Source organism: Xiphophorus hellerii, chromosome 11 (assembly GCF_003331165.1).
Source record: "Xiphophorus hellerii strain 12219 chromosome 11, Xiphophorus_hellerii-4.1, whole genome shotgun sequence".
Classification (NCBI taxonomy): domain Eukaryota; kingdom Metazoa; phylum Chordata; class Actinopteri; order Cyprinodontiformes; family Poeciliidae; genus Xiphophorus; species Xiphophorus hellerii.
Genome location: NC_045682.1, coordinates 28211683 through 28231328, shown reverse-complemented (window position 1 = coordinate 28231328; position 19646 = coordinate 28211683). Strand labels below are relative to the sequence as shown.

Genomic DNA, 19646 nt, shown 5'->3' with positions numbered 1-19646 from the left:
TTGAGGACTTTCCACACATACAACAAAATGTCTCCATTTCTTAACAAAATGACAAACAGTAAAAGTACAAAATGGCCAGAACCCAATAAGATCTGATCCTACACTAAAAAAAACAAAGTTCTGCTTTAGATAAAGTAAATGTCACAGCTACATTTTAGCATTTTCTGAACATCAGTATTTCCCCCCATTTTTTAGGACTTTGAATCCATTAAGCCAATTAAACATCATCACCGCAGAAGAAGCCTTTAACTTTTGGTTTTGTTGACGGTGCAGCTCAGCTTTTAGGAATTTGAGCGTTTTGCTTCATAATGGGCTGAAAACTAAATAAACCAACTGGATCCAGCAGCAGGATCATTGATTATCCCCCGTTTCTCAATCAGCTTTTGCTTTATGTGTCATTTTGTGCTTTTCTTCGCTGCTGCAGCTGTTAGGAATGGCGATCTGCCTCCGTTTTCCGGTGTGGTAAATCCTCTCAGGCAGATCGTCTCAGTCAGGGAATCACGGCTCTGAATGACAGCAGAACCGTTAGATGCCACTCGGACACATAATGTTATTAGTGACCCTGTTGTGGACAGTTTTCCATTTCAAGGCTCGTATTTCAGTCAATCCGTTTTATTTTCACAGCTATACATTTACTGCTGATATTTGGACGTGGATGTAAAAACAGAAATGAGTTTAAGAAGCTAATTAGCTTGAGATTACATGTCGACACTCCACCAGCGGCAGGAGATTAAGATGAGAAATCTGTGATTAATCCAAGAAGAATTATTTTTAAAGCATCCAGAAATGACTGAACTGCAGAGCAAACAGATTTACAGTCTGACCAACGTTAGCGATTCATGTCAACTGAACTGGAAATTACACTTAACAGCTAAGCAGTTCTGCTCAAAACTATGAAATCACTCTTGCACTTTAAGAGACAGTTGAACATTTTTTAAATTACCTAAAAATGTAATAAATCAGGTTTTCTAAACCAGGAGTTCCCAAACTTTTCCACATCTTAACTCCTCAAACAGCCTTAGCTTCTTAGTAAACCCACATAATTCAACTAAGTATGTAAAGAGGAACATTGACTATTTTTATTCACTTTTCAAATATTACTCTGGTTTAGCATAAACGCTGCTTCATGCCGTCTGATTTTAGTTTTTAGGGATTCTTGGAGAATCTGGACGATTCTTTTTGCTCAGAAACCTTCGTTTGCTCAAAGAGCGATGCAACGTGATGAATTTACCCGAGTGAAACAACAAAATTTGTGTTAAACGTTTGTGCAGCAAGAATTTGTATGCCACCATCATTTTTAAGACGTTTCCTGAGGTCATCGTCAATTTCTTGAAAGTAAAAGTAGCACAAACATTCTTTGCTGCAGAAATGTAGCCGAGTTGATTGACACCAAATTTGTTTAATTTTGTAAATATGAGGGGGCAGCTGGCTGACCTCTGGAAACTTTAAAGAGCGACAAATAAAATATTATGCTGCAGAAACATTTGACACTAATTTTGTTTAGTTTTAGGTCGACCTTTTGACTCTTAAATTTCATTCATATCTTAAGAGCTAAAACTGCACAAATGTAGCCGAGTAACTGACAGATTTTGTCTGACTTATGATGCAGCATCTCTGTTTAACAATATTCTGCAATTTATCACTTTAAATGATTGACGAACAACAAGGTCAATAGGTCAGTTTCTCAGGACTAGATTAGGAGACTGGAAGTTTGCAGCAAGTGCCTTGAATTTACAGAGAGAGATTTACATTAATCAGTGGAAATCTGTCAGTCAAGTAAAATGCTCATAAAGAAATGAATAGTTAAGCCAATCAGAACACAGTATTTGTGCACACAAACTCAATATCACTCTTTGCTCTATACTGTTCAGTGAGCAGAGTCTCTGAACGCTGTAAAACCGTCCAATAAATACTGATCAAGAATATGTTCTCTGGGTTTTGGAACAGTTTTCCCTCGCTCTTTGTTAAAGATAATTCAACAGTGTCGGCACACCAAAAACTAAGTGAATATTTATGCACCTTAATTAACTGAACTGGCTGCTCCACAGTGGAGCAGAGAAGCTTCTTGACCAGGTTTGAAGATGTAAGTGGGTTTGGAGTGTAGCACAGAAGATGATGTGTCCAGTCAGGATACTGCGCCTTACTGGCCCTACGACGACGAGACGTGGAAGAATCCCATTGGTCGCAGCAACCTGGACGTCTCCACCAGTAAGGAGGAGAGAGGACGACAAGAGATGCTGGTCAGGAAATGCATGGACACCATGTGTGTCACCAAAAACTGGCCGAGTGCCGACACTGTTCTGGAAATTATCCTGAAGAGTGAGAGAAGACTGCTTCAAACACCAGAGAAATATACATCCTTAAATCGAAGCCTTTACAGCGTTTAAAGAAGTTCTTGGAGTTAAACGGTCAAGGACGTCATGAAGGTGCAAACAAGGAACTGCTTGATAACTTTATTCAACCCTAAAATCATTACGTCTTGATTGGTTTTTTGGCTCCTGAAGCAGAAGTTTTCACACTGAGATGGTTTTAGACTCCAGCTCTGGACCATCAGCTCGCCGTCACACCTGGCCTGAAAATAAGACTGGAGCATTGTTTCAATAAATTTAATCCAATTGTTCATGGTGTGCACACAAATATAATAAATATCACTCTTTGCACAATAAATATTTCTAAATATAATCATTTTCAGTCTGTGTATTCAATAAATAGAAAGTTCAACATAAATTACAGTAATGTAAAATATAAACCACATAAATTAGTTTGTTCAACAATTAGCAGCAAAACTAAACCAAAGTGCTCAATGAATATTTAAGGCACCTTAATTTCCTCAATTGTTCTTTCAAACAATCTCTTATGGACGTCTGGATTTATATTTAAGTTTGTAAATTAGGCTCACTGAAATCAATGAGCTAACCGCTAAGCTAAATGTAGCAACGACACTCACCACTTCCGCAGTTTATACCTCAGAACAACGCTCTGTTCACCCAAGCCTAGCATATTGTAGCTGGGTTATATAGTTGCAACACATTATGTGCGAATATCACGAAGAATTAAGGCGAAAAATGTCACAAACACAACTAACCTGCAGCTCTGCTCCTCTCAACGCGTCCGATCTCTAACACTCTTCCGCTTCAACTCATATGCATAGCAGATTGGCTGCGGTAGCTCACGTGACCCCTGATAACCCACAGCGATTGGTTTTTGAATAATTTCGCGATAACTGCCATTCAATATATTACAACTATCGCGAGATTTTGCCTTGGGAGCAAGCAGAACAGAAGATACTACAGAGGAAATGGAAAGGTTTGGATTTAACACCCGGTTACATAACCAGTTCGTATTAAAGTTTCATAAGTTTTATATTGAAAGAAATTGATTTGGAAATAATTTTTTTTGCCTCATTTTATTGTTTGTTTGTTTGTTTTTTTCTTTTTTGTCATTTTGGTCCTTAAAATACCAAAATATCCACTTATTGTCACATTTTGGTCTGTAATTTTTAAATATCAAATGATTGACAATTTGATCAGTTACTCAGTACCGATCAACTGATCAGTACAGATAAATAACGTTTTACCAAATACTTTTTTACTCTTGCTGAAGTTTTGCTCCTCAACTCTCCTCTGCTCACTGGAGACTTTTACCAACCACTAAAATCTGCATTTATGGTTTTAAAGAGGGGGTAACTATTGATTTTCTGTTCCTGTTTGATTTTTTACTGTTTAATATGAAACACATTATGACACATTATGAAGGCTGTAACAGAGTTTTGCTGGGAATTTCTTTTGTTTTTAAAATAATTGTGATGTTAAAATTATAACCGGTCAAGTAATTCAAAGACACTCCAGTGTTTGTGAACGTTACCCAGAAACAGTTGTTGGTTGGTGAGGCAACTTGTCCTGGTCCTGATCCAAACAAACAACTCAGACTGTCTTAATCTGTGCAGTTCTGTTGATTTGATGCCGTTTAATCTACTTAATCTACACGTTTGCCTCGTTTGCACCTCAACACGTTGTGCGGTACGTTCGCAGTTTCTGCTGCACTCCACAGATGACAATGAGAGATTTAATGATCTGAGAGTGCATCAGCTACAACGTGTGAAGCTCAGGGGTTAGGAAAAAGAACCATGTCAGAAACCTCAGATGTTTCTGGAAGCACAAGATCCTACTTCACTGGATGTTTCTCCCTCTCTCATACTAACAGCTCTCTTATGAGGCTCACTCCTGCAGGTGTCAGAGGGAGGCAGAGCAGCGCAGCCATCAGTGAGAAATATGGGCTGTAAGCCGGAGCTGTAGCACCATTACCGCCAGCGTCTTACTGCTGCTTTCATCTGTTAGCTCTATCTCAATGGTCATCTGGGGAACCCGGCGGCCGTGCTGCCATCAAATTGGAGCAGGAAGGAGGAAACAAAGGCCATTATACAAGATGTGTTGGTGTGTGGTTCAGGTATTGGACCTGGAGTGAGAAATGTTCTTCAGAGTCAGTGAGTTTCTTCACACATGATTTTTTTTGTGTGTATTAGAACAAACGGATGAAAAGGGCAGCGTAGAAATCAAAGTCCTGCTTTGACATTAAGAGGTCATCTGCAGACGGTGAGCCGATGCAAACAGACGACTTCAGGATGAAATCAGCTCAACATGCTGTTGTTTAAAAGGTATTTAACTTTTTCACAATTTTAACCACAGAGAAACTAATCAATGAAGTTTATTTGGAAATAGATAAAACACAAAAATACAAAGAGACACTAAACAGTCAGCTGCTGAGAAAACCAGAAAACATTTTGTTAATTGCATTAATCATCAAATATGTTGGTCAGTCTTTTATTTATTAGCGATCTAAAGCAACTCTAACCAGGCAGGTTTTTAGTCCTGATTTAAAGGAACTCAGTGCTTCGAGCGTTTTGCAGTTTTCTGGAAGTTTGTTCCAGATTTGTGGTTTGTAGAAGTTGAAGATCTTTAATTCATTCAGTGATTTATAAGCTACCAGCAGTTTAAAGTTTCTTCTCTCAGTGAAGGACTAAAGAACCAGGTGGTGTAGAACTGAGTGTTGTAGAACTGGGTGGTGTAGAACTGAGTGGTGTAGAACCGAGTGGTGTAGAACCGGGTGGTGTAGAACCGAGTGGTGTAGAACCGGGTGGTGTAGAACCAAGTGGTGTAGAACTGGGTGGTGTCTCTATCCTCCTGGTTCTAGTCAGAACTCCAGCAGCAGCGTTCTGGACCGTTGGGTTGTCAATCAGACCTGTGAAGACGCTGCTGCAGGAATCAAAGCCACTAAAGAGAAACTAAAGCCTGGATGAATTTCTCTGATCTGAGACTTTAGTCTCTGGACCTGGAAATGTTCTGCAGCTGCTAGAAGGCCCACTCTGGAACCCACGGGTCAGGTCAGAGGTCAGAGGTCAGCCTGATCTCTAGTTTCCAGCTGGATGAACTGGAGCTCCCAGATGCAAATTTTAGGGTAATTTGTAACTTTTAACCGTTTTTGGGGCGAGTCGGTCGAGTCCCAGCTGCAGGTTTTAATCCCTGCAGGAACAGATCAGCTGGTTGTGGTCAAAGTGTAAAACAGCAAAACTCCTTTGTCAGTTTTCTTCCAAACTCTTTATCTTTAATGAAATTTGAGAGCAAATAAAGTTTCGTTGGACTATTTTTACCACCTAGAAGCTGATATTTATAGAGTCCTAAATGCTGTGGGAGATCTAGACGTGTATGTTTAGCGTGAGAGGATTGCATCAATATGAGCAGCGGTGCGCCGGAGGAGACGGCACATAAAGAAGAGTAATGGTTTTATCTCCCAGTGTTACTGTCTGCAAAGCTGCACCTGAGTGTGTGTGTGTGTGTGTGGGTGTGTGTGTGTGTGTGTGTGTGTGGGTGTGTGTGTGTGTGTGTGTGTGTGTGAGAGACCTTTTAGTGCTGACACATGCCTCAGCTCCTTTAAGGTCGGAGGAAGAAGATATTATGTTTCTGATGTACGACGGCGAGCGCAAACAGTCCCAAGCAGCAGCTGATGATGATGATGATGATGATGATGATGATGATTATGATGATGATTATGATGATGATGATGATGCTAACTCCTCATGAAGCCACGTTGGTCTCAGACCAGGTCCAGCTGGACTCGGGTCAGGATATTCACTCTGTGGTTCGTTCAGAGCAATAAGCTTCTCATACTGTAGTTATTATGTACAATGCTTCGCCAAAGTACTTTTTCTTTTTCTCATGTTACAGCAGCAACACAAAGTTGTCCTTAATTGTCAATTTGAATTGCATTTCTGCAGGTTTCCTTTAATTTCTTTATAAATAACACCTGAAGAGTGAGATGTGAATTCATCTTTAACCAAGAAGCTTTTAAACTGATGGGATCTGCTGTTAAAGAAATAAAGATGATTCACTGCACAAACACAAAATCTTACCAAGTTTTTCTGCTCCAGTTCATAAAACAAATATCTTAGTGCTCTTAAGATTTAGACATTGCTAGGTAATGTCGCTAGGTTGCTAGGTAACGGGGTGGACTTGGCTAGGTTGCTAGGTAACGGTACCACTGGAGCTATATGTTTTGGCTTAGTTCAAGTGTTGTAAAATATTTTCACTAGAAGTTGAATTAAAACTATTAAATTAAAACTATTTGGTTTTTGGTTTTTGTTTTTCCAGTTTTTGTAAAGAAGTAGAGATGATTGGTGTCATTTGGTAGATAATCTTAATAAACCATCATGAAAGTGTCTGTCGGTCTTGGAAAGCTCAGGTTCACTTAAAGCCCAGATTTCTGGGTCTGTTTTGGTTTTGGCATGGTGCGGCGTAGCGCGGCGTAGCGCGGCGTGGCGTGGCGTAGCGTGGCGTAGCGTGGCGTGGTGTGGCGTAGCGTGGCGTAGCGCGGCGTAGCGTGGTGTGGTGTGGCGTAGCGCGGCGCGGCGTGGCGTGGCGCGGCGCGGCCGTTCAGTTACAGAACCAGATGAATAGGAGCGTTGGAGGTTTCAGCAGGTCATAACTCTCACACACATTCAGTTAAGGAATCTGAAAAACATTTTGTTGCTTTAGTAATAGTATCGTGGTTTTAGATGGTTTCAATCAAGTAAAATAAACAGATAAATAATCAATAATGGATTAAACAGCCCACTAGCAACTAAAGCATATTTTAAAAAGGTTATTTTTTCTGTAAGTGAAACTGATTTGATTTTATTTCACTTTCAACAAACAATGTAGGAGTAAAATATTAAATGCAATGTAAGCCTATTTTTCTTAAATGTTGATCTTGTTGTGCTTTGCCTCTGAATCAGGATTACACTCGTTTGGCAGAATATGCCCACATTACTCTGGTGGAGATTCTGTTAATTCCTCAGCAGATTTTTACTAAATTATTAAAACATTCTGGTTCCCAGTGAGTCTCTGTCCATGATGCTGAAATAACTTAACATGAGTAAAAATCTGGATATTATTATTTATTTTTCTTTCATTTTACCTCAAACTTTCCTGATCTAATATATCAAAATACAATGACATGTAATCATGACAGAAAAGTGATTTTTACGAGACTAAACTTTGCTGAGTCTTGAAAATGTTGAAATATTTCTCAAAGACAGTTTGGAGGAAAGTGACAGTTTTTGATTCCATCCAATCATCCAGGAGCCTCAGCGCCTGGAGGACACGGCGTGTGGATCCTGTGATCTACGGCCTCCTGGAGGAAGAACTGATATAAAACAACTGGAAAGTCTTTGTTAGTTACTGATGGATTACAGATGCCAGCGATATTCAGTCTGACAGAAACAAAAGGAACAAAATCATCTCTGATAACATTTTGTTGTTTCCGTGCCTTAGGAAAAGAAATGGTGTGCCCTATTTTTTGTCCTTGTGTTGATAAATATTACAACCAGCATAAATGTTTCAGTGCCACTTGCATCCTGGTGTCTCTGTAGAAGACAGTCCTTGTTGTCTGAGCCTGATTGTGCTGTGCAGTTTTTCCCGTTTGCTTTCTGCGAGCCGAGGTCAGACCACCAGCTTCTGTTCGGTGAAAAGTCCTTCCAACGTCAAGTCAGCAGATTTTAAGAGACAGGAAAAAACACGTTTCTTTGTAACCCGTGTTTAACTTTGAGAAGGAACCGTGAAGGAGCATCCTCCACATTAGTGGTCTAAAGTCGTCTTTCAAACTGAAAGCTAATTCATGTTGCGTTCCAGTCATACTGGGAATCGGGAAATTTGGACTTCTCATCTGGGAAAATCAACTGGAACGTTCTCTGAAGTGAGATTTCCCAATACTGCTAAGGCCAACTTTACCTTTCAATATGGCCGCTCCTCAAAATCAGCAGTCGTACGACGTGATGGAAACACGACACACATAAGAGTTGATCTGAATCAGTGTTGCAGCACCTGCAGCTTTAAACTGAGCAAATTAAAAGTGGAGTTTGGACTTCTGTGGTTCCTCGTGATGCCAGAGGAACAGAACAGCCCAAAGTTATTCATTTTCTGTTTGAAGAAAAGATTTCAGCAGGATTTGGTTGGAACCTGCCCACACTAGGGAAAATATTTTTGCAGTGTAATTTTTTATGGCGTTTTAGAGAAGATGAGGGAAATAATTAAAAACGTGTCATAGCTTAGTTTTGGGATTTCACCCAAACATTTTACTCAAGTAAGAGTAGAAATACTTCATAATAAAATTACTCAGGTAAAAATAAAAAAGTACATTTAAAAAAATAAAGTTATTGAAGTAAATGTAACTAGTTACCATCCACCTCTGGTCTGAGATATTCTATTGAATTGAAACATGTCAGTGTTCAGTGGATCAGCTGTAACTATATTTGGGTTATCCTTTCTTCCTCCAACCATTAATATTTTCTGCAGGTTTTTGTTGCTTCCCTGGAAGATCATCCAGAAATAGAGCGGTGGAAAACATTTCTATGCGCTCTCCCAGGACGCCTTAATGATTTTATTAACACACTTCCTGAGTAGTTGGATTCTGGGACAGTATCAAAACGTATGAAGGTCAACTCGAGTTTATTTGTAGAACTGGTTTGTCCAGTTTCTGCCATCCTCTCCAGCTCATAGATATTTTATTTCAGACTGTCGTTGGGAGGTGATAAAGAAACACATCAGATTTTTCCAGCTCATTTCCTGCCACTAAACGACATTCAGTCTTTTCTCACTGCTGAACAGTTGAGTCTGGCTTTACACTTCCAACTTTTTCTCACACATATATTTTTCTTGATCCCCAGGACTGGGGAAACTTTTATCATTTTGTTAAAAGATGTTGAATTTCCAGTCTAAACTTGTGCTCTTACATCTACAGTCTCATTGGTTTTCATGATGCTTTCTTTGTACGACATGTTGCCTTTAATCGAAGAGCCTTAAGGAAAGACACGTTTCTCTGAGTTATTGTTTCAACGTTTCCGATGGGGAACCTTGTTCTGCAGGATTTGACAGGATGCTGCCCAACAGGAGGGCCTGATGCTGCAGAGCTGCTGCACCTTTCTTTGACCTCAGTCACATCAATGTTTTGTTCCTGACCTGCTGATGAGGAAACTCAGGTGTGTTGGAGATTACTCCATCAACAGCAGGACAGTAGATCTGCGGACTGAGACTGGAGACCCTCACTGGTGAAAGTCTTTAATCTGTAGTATTCAGTGTGAAATAGTTTCTTAATCTTGTCCCAGAAGTTGAGTTTTTTAACCACATCAAACCTTTTATAAAGTGTAAATGAGACGATACAATTCAAACTGCAGCCTGAAGGGATCCAAATCACCTCACTGACACCAAATGTGATCTTTTTATGGCAATCTGAAAACTGAGTGGATTTTTATAAATGCAGCCTAAGGCTCCTGGATGTGTGGTTCTGAATCCGATACATGTCGGACCCGTGTCATTGATTCTAATCTGCATCCTGATACAAACAAATAGGAAGAAAACAACAAAAAATGTGGATTATGATGAGGATTAAAGTGCTGCTCTGGACAGACAACAACTTTAAAATCACACGATGCGCTCCACCGTTAGCATCCATGTTAATGTCTGCAAATACTGAGCATGTGAAGCTCCTGCAGCCTCCACATGATCCACACATTTAGTTCTCATTAAGAGAATAAGATTCAGGTCACATATGTTTGGAAATGTGAACAGTCGCGCAAAAACATCTGATTTCACAAAAAACTGGTATTGAGCCTTAAAGCCTGCAGTGGAAACGCAGCTTAAAGAAACCAGCCATGTTTCTGAGTTAACATGGTGGCCACCATGTTAACTCAGAAAGTCTGTAAAATCTACCAGTGTGCTCACAGGGTGGTCCGCGGGCCATTGGTGGCCCTTTAAATGATTTTGTTTGGCCCCTGACCAGAAGCCAAGAATGGAAAAACTTTGGCCAACAAAACAGGAAATAATTTGTGACCCCAAAGGTTTGAAAATTGTCTTTATGTTTTAATAAGGTAAACATCCATCACCCTTTTTATGTTTTCAATCTTTACATACATACAGATTTCATACAATGATTCTTTATGCAGGTGATGCAAACAAAATAAATGAAATGTCAATGAACAAATCATTAGTTTAATGATTTAAACCAGATTTGACTCTTAAGGGGAAAAACTTTGAACAAATTCCCACAAACTTGATCCACCATTAAAAAAATCAGCCTTCCTCCATGATCGTCATAGTTTCCAAACTTAATGGATGAATTGTGGGGATTTTAAAGCATCTCTTTAAGGGTTGATCTGAAAACTACTTGGGTTTTTTAATTGCTGCAAAGAAAATCAGTGGAATGAATAATTTTGACCATTATAAACTGAATCTGACTCATTCACATTGACTTGGACTGATTATATATTGTCCCATATGAACTGGATCTTTCTGCTTTTTGAGAAAACAGTTTTTTGTGAATTGGTGTGTAAATCAACTGAACTGCTTTCTGAATCGAATCAGAAATAAAAGAACTACTCTGCTTAATGCAGCTGCGCCTCTTAACAACACAAACATTATGAATTAATGATCGACTGATCGACTCAAAGCCAAACTCTGTCTGACTTCCGCTGTCAGATCGTCACAGACGTCAAAACTCGCGCGCGCGCGCGCACGCCCAGGTGTCGCCTTCCGTCGCGGGACGCAGCTGCGCGCGGAGCGGCTGACGTCAGGAGCGGAGCGGCACGAGAGGAGTTGAAATAGGGCAGAGCAGAAAGCGGAGCTGGAGAGGAAACCAGCCGCGCAGAGCCGCAGGATGGACCGCCGCTGAGGGTTGGGGACGCGCCGCCCGCCGCTGAAACAGCCGCGTCTGAGAGCCGCCAGCGCGAAATTAACCCAGTGGGACTACAGGCAGAACAGTTCGGACTCACCGCTGCGGGGAATCTGTTTCTTTCTGCGCGTTTCCTCGGAGGATCTCAGGTAAGCAGCTGGTTTAACATTCAGCAGATACAAGTTTGGTGGATTAGATTTTTTTTTTTGAGTGAGCGGAGGCTGTTTTTCCTTTTCTTTCTTACATTTTGCGATAGTTTTATTTGAAAATAAATCCAGCTGGGTTGAAATGGAGCCTCACAGCGCAGGGCGATGGCAGTGACCGGGTCTACCTACAGCTGCTGTAAATCATTCAGCGGCTGAAAACAACTAAAGAGCTCCAGGGTTTGAGCGGCGCTGGACGCTCCGGCGTGGATCCCCGGTCCCGCTCAGTTCATCAGGCTGGACTTCACCTTTAACTGGAGACATGCAGAAAAAACTCACAGGAGTGGAAAAGGGAGAGAATCCTTAACAACATCGACTTAAATCAGCTGCTTTCGCCAAGAAACCCCAGTGGGAGTGAGGAGAGGCCGGCCCGGTGGAGCGGGCTGCCGCCGGGAACCTGCCCGCCTCCCCCGGATCCTCCGCTCCGCATCAGGCTGCCTGAATGTGAATCCACGCACAGAAAAGGCATTTAATGAAAACCTTTCAGCTTATAAACAACACGTGCAGCTGCGGGCATCTGCGCGTGCATGGACAGCAAAAAGCACGTGCACGCGTCAGGATCAATATGTGACCCTGGTTTCCGGTTTGGTGCAGTTCTGACTCCAGGTTCACTCTCACCTGGACACGTTTCCTGTTCGCTGGAGGACCTGCTGACTCAGTGGAGAGGCCACGAAGAAGAAACGCAGCAGCATCAAAGTGGAGATGAAGCCACTTCTAGTCAGCAGCGATTAAACAAGCCGAGCCTCCGGGTCTGATGTCAACCAGAACCGAGTCAGAACTGCTGCTGCCGTCCGGAGAGTCATTACCGAGTCCGGCAGATTACGGCTGGTTGTTGCTTCACAGACGGGCTTAATAGTGGGATGACTCACACACACACACACACACACACACACACACACACACACACACCCACACACACACACACACACACCCACACACACACACACGCACACACACACACACGCACACACACACACGCACACACACACACACCAATCCTTACCGTAACACTTCCAGTCATTAGAGCTGAATTAGGCTCCTGGAGCTTCGCTGATGACCAATTAAAGCGGAAGCGGCTTAAACGCGTTTTGCGCCTGACAGTAACTTCTGTTTCACTTCATCCGCGGTGGCGCGACGCCTTTCTGCTGCAGCGTGTGAGAGAAAGGCTTTCTACAGGTTTTCATGCTCTGCTCCTCTTAGTCTGGCAGGCTATTTATCCAGGTCTCCAGCCTGCATTTAAATTCATCATCATAAGCATGTAATTGACCTTTTGAGCGACGCTGACAGAATAAATGCTGCAGCGACTTTTCCACTACGATGAGCTGCTGCGCGGCGTCGCTGTTGTTTTGCATCGTTAATGCGCGATTTGATTTCAGATTGCTGTGATTGGGTGATGCAGAGATGCTGAAAAAACTCAGAATTAGCCTCACATGTAGCATAATAATAATAATAATAATATAAATATGAGCGGTCATTGGACTCAGCAGCTGCGTGGTTTTTGTTTCTCCATCAGATTTCACTATATAAAATGTCATCAGAACAAAACAAATCATTGTTACAGGAACGAAAATGGTTTGATTAATCAATCAAGTTTATTTGTGCAGCAGCTTTCAGCAACAAGGCAGTTCAAAATGTTTCACATCATCAAAACACGTCAGACATGTTGATCGATGTTCCATCAGGAATACAAGCAGCTCCAACCAGATTTAAAGGAGCTCAGCGTTTCGGCTGTTTTTCAGTTTTCTGGTCGTTTGTTCCAGATTTGTGGTGCATAGAAGCTGAAAGCTGCTTGGTTCTGGTTCTATGAATAAATAAAAAAAGTTCCACAAAATGTAACAAGAATAGCTTCACCTTGGTTTGCAGTTTAATGAAAAGTTGAATGAAAACTACACGTTTTATTTATTTTTGCCCTTTGTGGTTTTTTTCAAACGACCTCGGCTGGTTTTGGACGGATTGTTGTGACTTTCCAGAGGAGATCCAGTCGGTTTGTTTCCGACCTCATAAGTTAAAAATGTCCAACACATCTGTGCGTCTTTTTATTTAATATTTTCTATGACGTACTAACAGGTCCAGACTCTCCTCACAGTGACAGTTTTGGTTTTTTATTGCTATTTCCCTCATTTGTAGCTGAGTAGAAAAATGCTAACTTGCTCCACAAGATGCTCGCAGCTTTTTGATTTCTAATGAAGTAACAATTGTTTTTCAACAGAAGTGGGAGCTGGAGCCGCCATCTTATCAGAAAGGTGACTTATTTTTCCCTGCCCAACATGGCGGTCCCCTCAGGTGAACCGGTTCGTACACCTGGTGACTCGGCTCTGTCGAGCTGCGCTCAGAAACAAAAGCAAAGATTTCTGTGGTGTTGCTGCCACCCGATCAGACGCAGGCCGCTGATCAGCTTTCATTTGAAGAGATGAAATGTTTCCTTCTGGATTTAAAACTCGACCCTGGAGATGGAAATCACTCGGCCAACGCTGCACCTTCCTGCTCGTTTCTGGGCTGGTTGGATCTCCTCAGGTCACCGACATCGCCGGTCACTTGAAATTCTGATCAGTGATGTTGAACTTCTAGAAATGACCTTTTCTGCTGCATCCCATATGAGCTCAGAGCAGCTCAGCCCAAACAGAGCCGCCGCCTGGAAAGAGTCAGCAGAGAGTGAGAAACGTGGAGAGGGGTTAGCGAAAGGTCAGCTGCCATCTCTGTGTTCAGCATCGACTTCAGTCAGCCATCTGTCAGCTTCTTTTATGCCCCGACCCTCTGCCCTCCTGGAGGAAACCCCAAACCGAGGCTCTTCCTGCTGTACAGGATCAGCGTCTGGGTCGCCTCACCAGCTCTGCTCTCTAACCGGGGCTCACATCGGGTGGTTAGAGTCCTGATCCGGAGACAAACGGAGCACGACTTGAACGTTTTCATTAAAGTAAAAGTGGCCAATAAATGACTGGAGTCAAAATATATCTGGTAAAAAGTGTCAAATTAATAATTTAATATTTAAAAATGACATCATCAGATGAACCGAAATATAAACCTAAGTGGAAATTTCTGCAATTTATGGACAAAAAGTAACAAAATCAAGTAAAATCAGTTTCTTTCAATAAAGAACTAAAGAAACTTTAACAGAAACTGCAGGTTTGTGTAAATTTTTTATTGAAAATGTTTGATTTTCATTCAGTGGGAAGAAAACCCAGAAATTTTACTCAAGTAAAAGTAAAAAGTACTACGTAGTAAAAATACTCCTAAAAGTACATTTTCTCAAAAAAGCAACTCAAGTAAATAGTAGAAACTCAATTCTTAACTCACTAAGCTCAGATAATGAAGATCTTCATGGTTTGTGTCTGTGTTGACCCGCAGAGGTCGAACCCTGACCTTTTGACCTGCAGAGGTCGAACCCTGACCCTTTGACCCGCAGAGGTCGAACCCTGACCTTTTGACCTACAGAGATCTAATCCTGACCCTTTGACCTACAGAGATCGAACCCTGACCTTTTGACCTGCAGAGGTCGAACCCTGACCCTTTGACCCACAGAGGTCGAACCCTGACCTTTTGACTTACAGAGGTTGAACCCTGACCCATTTGAACCTGGAGTTTTAGAAAGGAAGCAAACAGGATGAGGCGATTTCTCTGAAATATTCATTTTGAGTTTTTCCTCTGACATGGAGTTTTACTTTTTTTGTCACGTCTTCACTCCTGTCCTTGACCTTGGATCGGCGCTGCTGACCTTGGATCAGTGCTGCTGACCTTGGATCAGTGCTGCTGACCTTGGATCAGTGCTGCTGACCTTGTAGACATTAATGATAGAAAACACAGCTGGATAATGAAGTATGCATTAACACTGCAGAAATCCACAAAATGTCCGGTTTTTAAACAGAAGGAAGAAAATCTGCTTGTTCTGCTTTTTTATTTTCAGATGTCAGGATGAGGACGTTTCGATGGATTTGTAGATTTATCTGAGCTGCATTTGTGTTTCTTCAGATTGAGCCTGATGTGTTTGATGGACGCCGCTGTAGATGGTTGCTGATGCAAACAGTGACAATAATCATATTCAGATTATTTACTGGAATAAAACTGATTATAATCTGATTATAATTCTTCCATCTGATCGGGTTTTATGTGTTGTGCTTCTGGGAATCTGAGTAAATCTTGAATTTTGCTTGTTTCCTTTTAAATACTTGATTTGTGAACTGGTGGTCCACAGGCGCCCCCTAGTGGTCTGGAAGGAACTGCATGTAAGCTGACGTCGTGACGTCAGCTCACAAATAATAATGGATAAGTGGGTTGAAACCGGGTCACTGATGATGATACTGATGGAGAGAAAGAACTCCAGGATTATTCATGATTAGACCTTTTGATGTTGCTCACGAACGTTTTGATTCTTTTGAACGGCGTGGAGCCGTGAACGAGTCTCAGAGAACTGTTCTGTCGTTTACGACTTTGCTTACTTATGATGCTCTGCTCACATGTCAACAGCTATTATTGTTTTTAACTGATTCAAATGATTTAATCGGTGAATAAATACAACAGATAGAACAGGATGATAATTTTATATTTATTGGTGCAGAAGAACATTTTTGTTTCTGCCAAATCAACTCGAATATATTTTTATTTTATTGTGGTTCTAAATTACAAATATCCTAAAATGTTATTAATACACACAACACTTGGTAGTGAAACAACTTCTTTTTTATTTTCATTTATTTGATGTCATTAGAAAGCTTAAAATCCAAACTTTCAGAATCTAAATGACTCAAAACGCCTCGAGTCGATTTGTTCAGGACAATAAGTGAGTTAAGAGACTAATATTTTAATTTTAGGTTGTATTTGTTAAGATGTTAAACACATTTAAAGGTGTTTGTTTGTGTTAAGTGATTCTCAACCTGAAAAGAAAGAATATTCTTTACTTTATTGGTGTTACTGTTCATGGAAATGTTATGCATTCAGCAGGAAAACGCCCAGGAAGAATGTTTTTAATCATCTTTACATTTTAACACATTAAAAGTCATTTTTCTACATTTTGGAGGAACATGAGGAACATTATTAACAGCTACAGGTTCAGAAGAACCACAGGTTGCTAACAGGTACAACTGGTTTATTATAAGATCATTTTTGACCGAAATAACGGCAGATGATGCAAATTTCTAAAAGTCTTTGATAAATAAATCTGTCCTGTTTATCAAACTGCTTCAGCTTGTTCTGCAGGAGAAATTCAAGTAAAAACATTTACAGAAAGAAAACATGAAGATGAATGCAAAGAACTGATCTGATGACTTGAATAATAATAATAAAATAATTAGAAATATTTTCATCAAAATGCCAAAAACGAAGCATCACATGTTCGTCTCCTCGGTGACGTTTAAATGAATTTGATTGACTTTGTAGAAAAGTTCGACCAGTGATGTAAGAAGTGCATCATTCTTTGACGCTTTAAAGACTCTGAACAGCTTTGATGTTATTTTTGGCTAAAGGGTTTTTACTCCTGCAGAAGAGGCAGACTACATCCGACTGCCTCCCAAAGCTTAAATCTTGCTGGGAATAAAGATATTAACTCTGAGTTTCTGAAGGAGAACTTTATTATTTTATGTCATCTGTGTGTCTGAGCATCGAGGCGTATTGATGCTTCACAGAGAAATCCTCTTCATGGCCGTCGATCCATCCATCTACAGATTAAATTTTCTTTTTATGCACCAGCTTAGCTGCTGCTACGCTGTTCCAGGTTATCCTGTTTTTCTTTCTTTCTTTGTGCTTTTGGTCAGTTTGACTTCAGCTTGAAGGTTTTGGTTCAGTTTGTTCGTTTTCTGCTCTGGACAAAAGTTACTGAGTTGATTCTGCACATCCTGACCCGCTTCAGTTCTGGTTCTGGACGACTTTCTGAATGATTGAAGAGTATGGAGTTTATCAGGCCATAAGGTTTGTTCAAAAGGAAAGAAAATGAAACTGAAAAAAGATGTGGAACTGAAAATAAGCGCTGAGAAGTAGTTTCAAATCTTCAATTTCTTTCAGTTTCAAAATAATTTTTCAGTTTCAGATCTTTTCTTTACTTTTTTCTGTTTTTCTTTTGAGCAAACATCATGGCACCAATGTAGCTCCGTAGAAGATCCACAGTGCGTCCAGATGAGTTCTGCCGTCTCAGATAAAAAGCAATAAACTTTTTCATGTTACTCTGGGGTTTCCTGTTTGAATGAGGAAAAACTGGAATAAATTCAAAATGATACATCAATATTTTCAGTTCAGTTGCATCTTTAGAAACCGCAGAACGAAAAAAGGTTCATGTTTGGTGAATGTAGACGGCCGGTCGGCTCTGCATGCAGCAGCCGTTTCTTCCTGTTTCATATCGTCTGGATGGTATTTTTGCGGTTCTGTGATGAGCAGACGCAGTGGTGTTGGCCAAGCAGCAGAAAACCCCCGGTATCCGTTTCCCCCTCAGCTCTGTCACAAAGCCTGCAGGGAGTTTCTGGATGTAACAAGTCGCTCTCCGTTTGTGCTCCTTTCAGACTCACCTGACAGCCATGATGGGCTTCAACGCCAACGGCTCCAGTCTGGTTATGGAAACTATGTTATGTTACTGAGAAGCAGCTGCCGTTGTTCTTCCGTTTCTGAGGACGAACGTTGGTTGGTTTGGAAGCTGTTTGTGAAGCCGATGCTTCGGAGAAGCGACTGCAACTTTTCTGTCTTAAAGGCCTCATGTGCTGCTGCTTCTCTTCAAAATGAAAACATTAACTGATCTAATCTCCATACGCTGCGGTCACACCCTCTAATTGCTGTAATGACTTTTCCTCCTCTGTTGGAGGTTTTCTTCCTAAATGGTGACTTTTATTTGAAATATTTATTTCAATTTAAGCCTCTTTTGTTCTTAAATGGCCGGTTGAACCAGAAGGTATAAAACTTTATTAATAATATTAATAAATAGCTGTGTGTGTGTTTGATACTGATTTAAATACTCAACATGTTTTCCCTCCAGAATTGTTTTCATGATTTACCTTTGATTTTATGGAGATAAATCTGAAATATTTCCACTCATGTTTGACAGTAAATGTGATTTTATTTTATTTCTTATCGATCACAGACTGAGGCAGCAGTGGAGTAGAAAGAAGAAACAGTTAGCATCTGCTAACCCAAGGGTTTTGACCATTCTTTGCAGAAAATTTGCAATACGAATTGATTTTGCTTGAATTCACAAAGAATTGGAGAAATATATTGATGTAATTTGGCAAACAGAAAAAAACTGCTTTGATTTGATTGATAAAATATTTAAGCACATAAAGTTTTATTTCTTCGTCCTTCTGGAGTCTAGAGGGCCACATGAAAACTTCTGGTGGGCCGGATTTGGCCCTCGGGCCTTCAGTTGACACACCATCTAAACCTTTTTCCTGTGATGGTCAGTTTCTGTTGTTTTTAAATGAACTAACTGTTATTTCTTGTTTTTTACAGTACTGTGTAAGACAGCAGCTGCTGGCAGCTTTATTAAATCTTGGTGATGAATCTTAATTAGTTTCATCGTTAATAAAACCACAGTGATAAAATGAAATGGTCATTCCTGCTAACTAGCACCATCTGCAAATCCCGTATCTCTGCTGGCGTCTCCATGTTTCATCATTACTGCGACTCTCCAGTAGAAGAGATTATTTTAAATCCATGACTCAGAGTATGAAGTACAGGATCTACTGCAGCGTTAACCAAATATGTAGAGACCGGAAATACCTCAAAGTAAATATTTAAATGACCTCTAATACAAAAAGAGTTTTCCATCATCTGCTCCACCTCCAGCTAGTGTGGCTCTTAGTCAAACCAACCTGTTCCCCTCCTGGCCTGTGGGGGCGCTGCACCAAGAACCACTGAAGGAAACGACACAAAAACCTCTGAAGACGCTGAGAGCAACTTCCTTCTTCACCAGATGGAAACAAGATGGAGGCGTCAGATTTTAGTGTTGGAGGATTTCTCTTTAGTCTTTGGCTGAAGACCAGGAGCCATTTCTGCTGCTAGGTCTAGGCTAGCACGCTAGCTTTGGTTGTAGTTACCCAGAATGCCCTGGGCTGTAGTCCAATTCCTGCTTTTGGAGTGGTCTCTGCTCCGCTTGGCGTTCACATTCAAACCGAACCAGAGTTCACTTCAACCAAACCCAGACCGAGGCTTGTAGCGAACCAGAGTTAGTTTATTGGTTCACGAGAGTCCGATTGCGTATTCACAACTCCAGAACCGGAACGGAGATTCTTGCCAAACTGACTGGAGTTGGATTAAAGCTAAATAAACAGAACTGGT

At 40.9% G+C, this 19646-nt stretch overlaps 1 protein-coding gene across 1 annotated transcript in view; it reads left to right on the top strand.

Moving 5' to 3' along the window:
• Positions 1 to 10184: 10184 nt before the first annotated feature.
• Positions 10185 to 19646, top strand: part of fstl4 (follistatin-like 4) — a 216392-nt gene continuing 206930 nt past the window's right edge. Inside the window, exon 1 of the mRNA XM_032576485.1 lies at positions 10185 to 11345. The gene's annotated coding sequence lies outside the window, so the exon portion shown is untranslated. The remainder of the gene's footprint in view (positions 11346 to 19646) is intronic.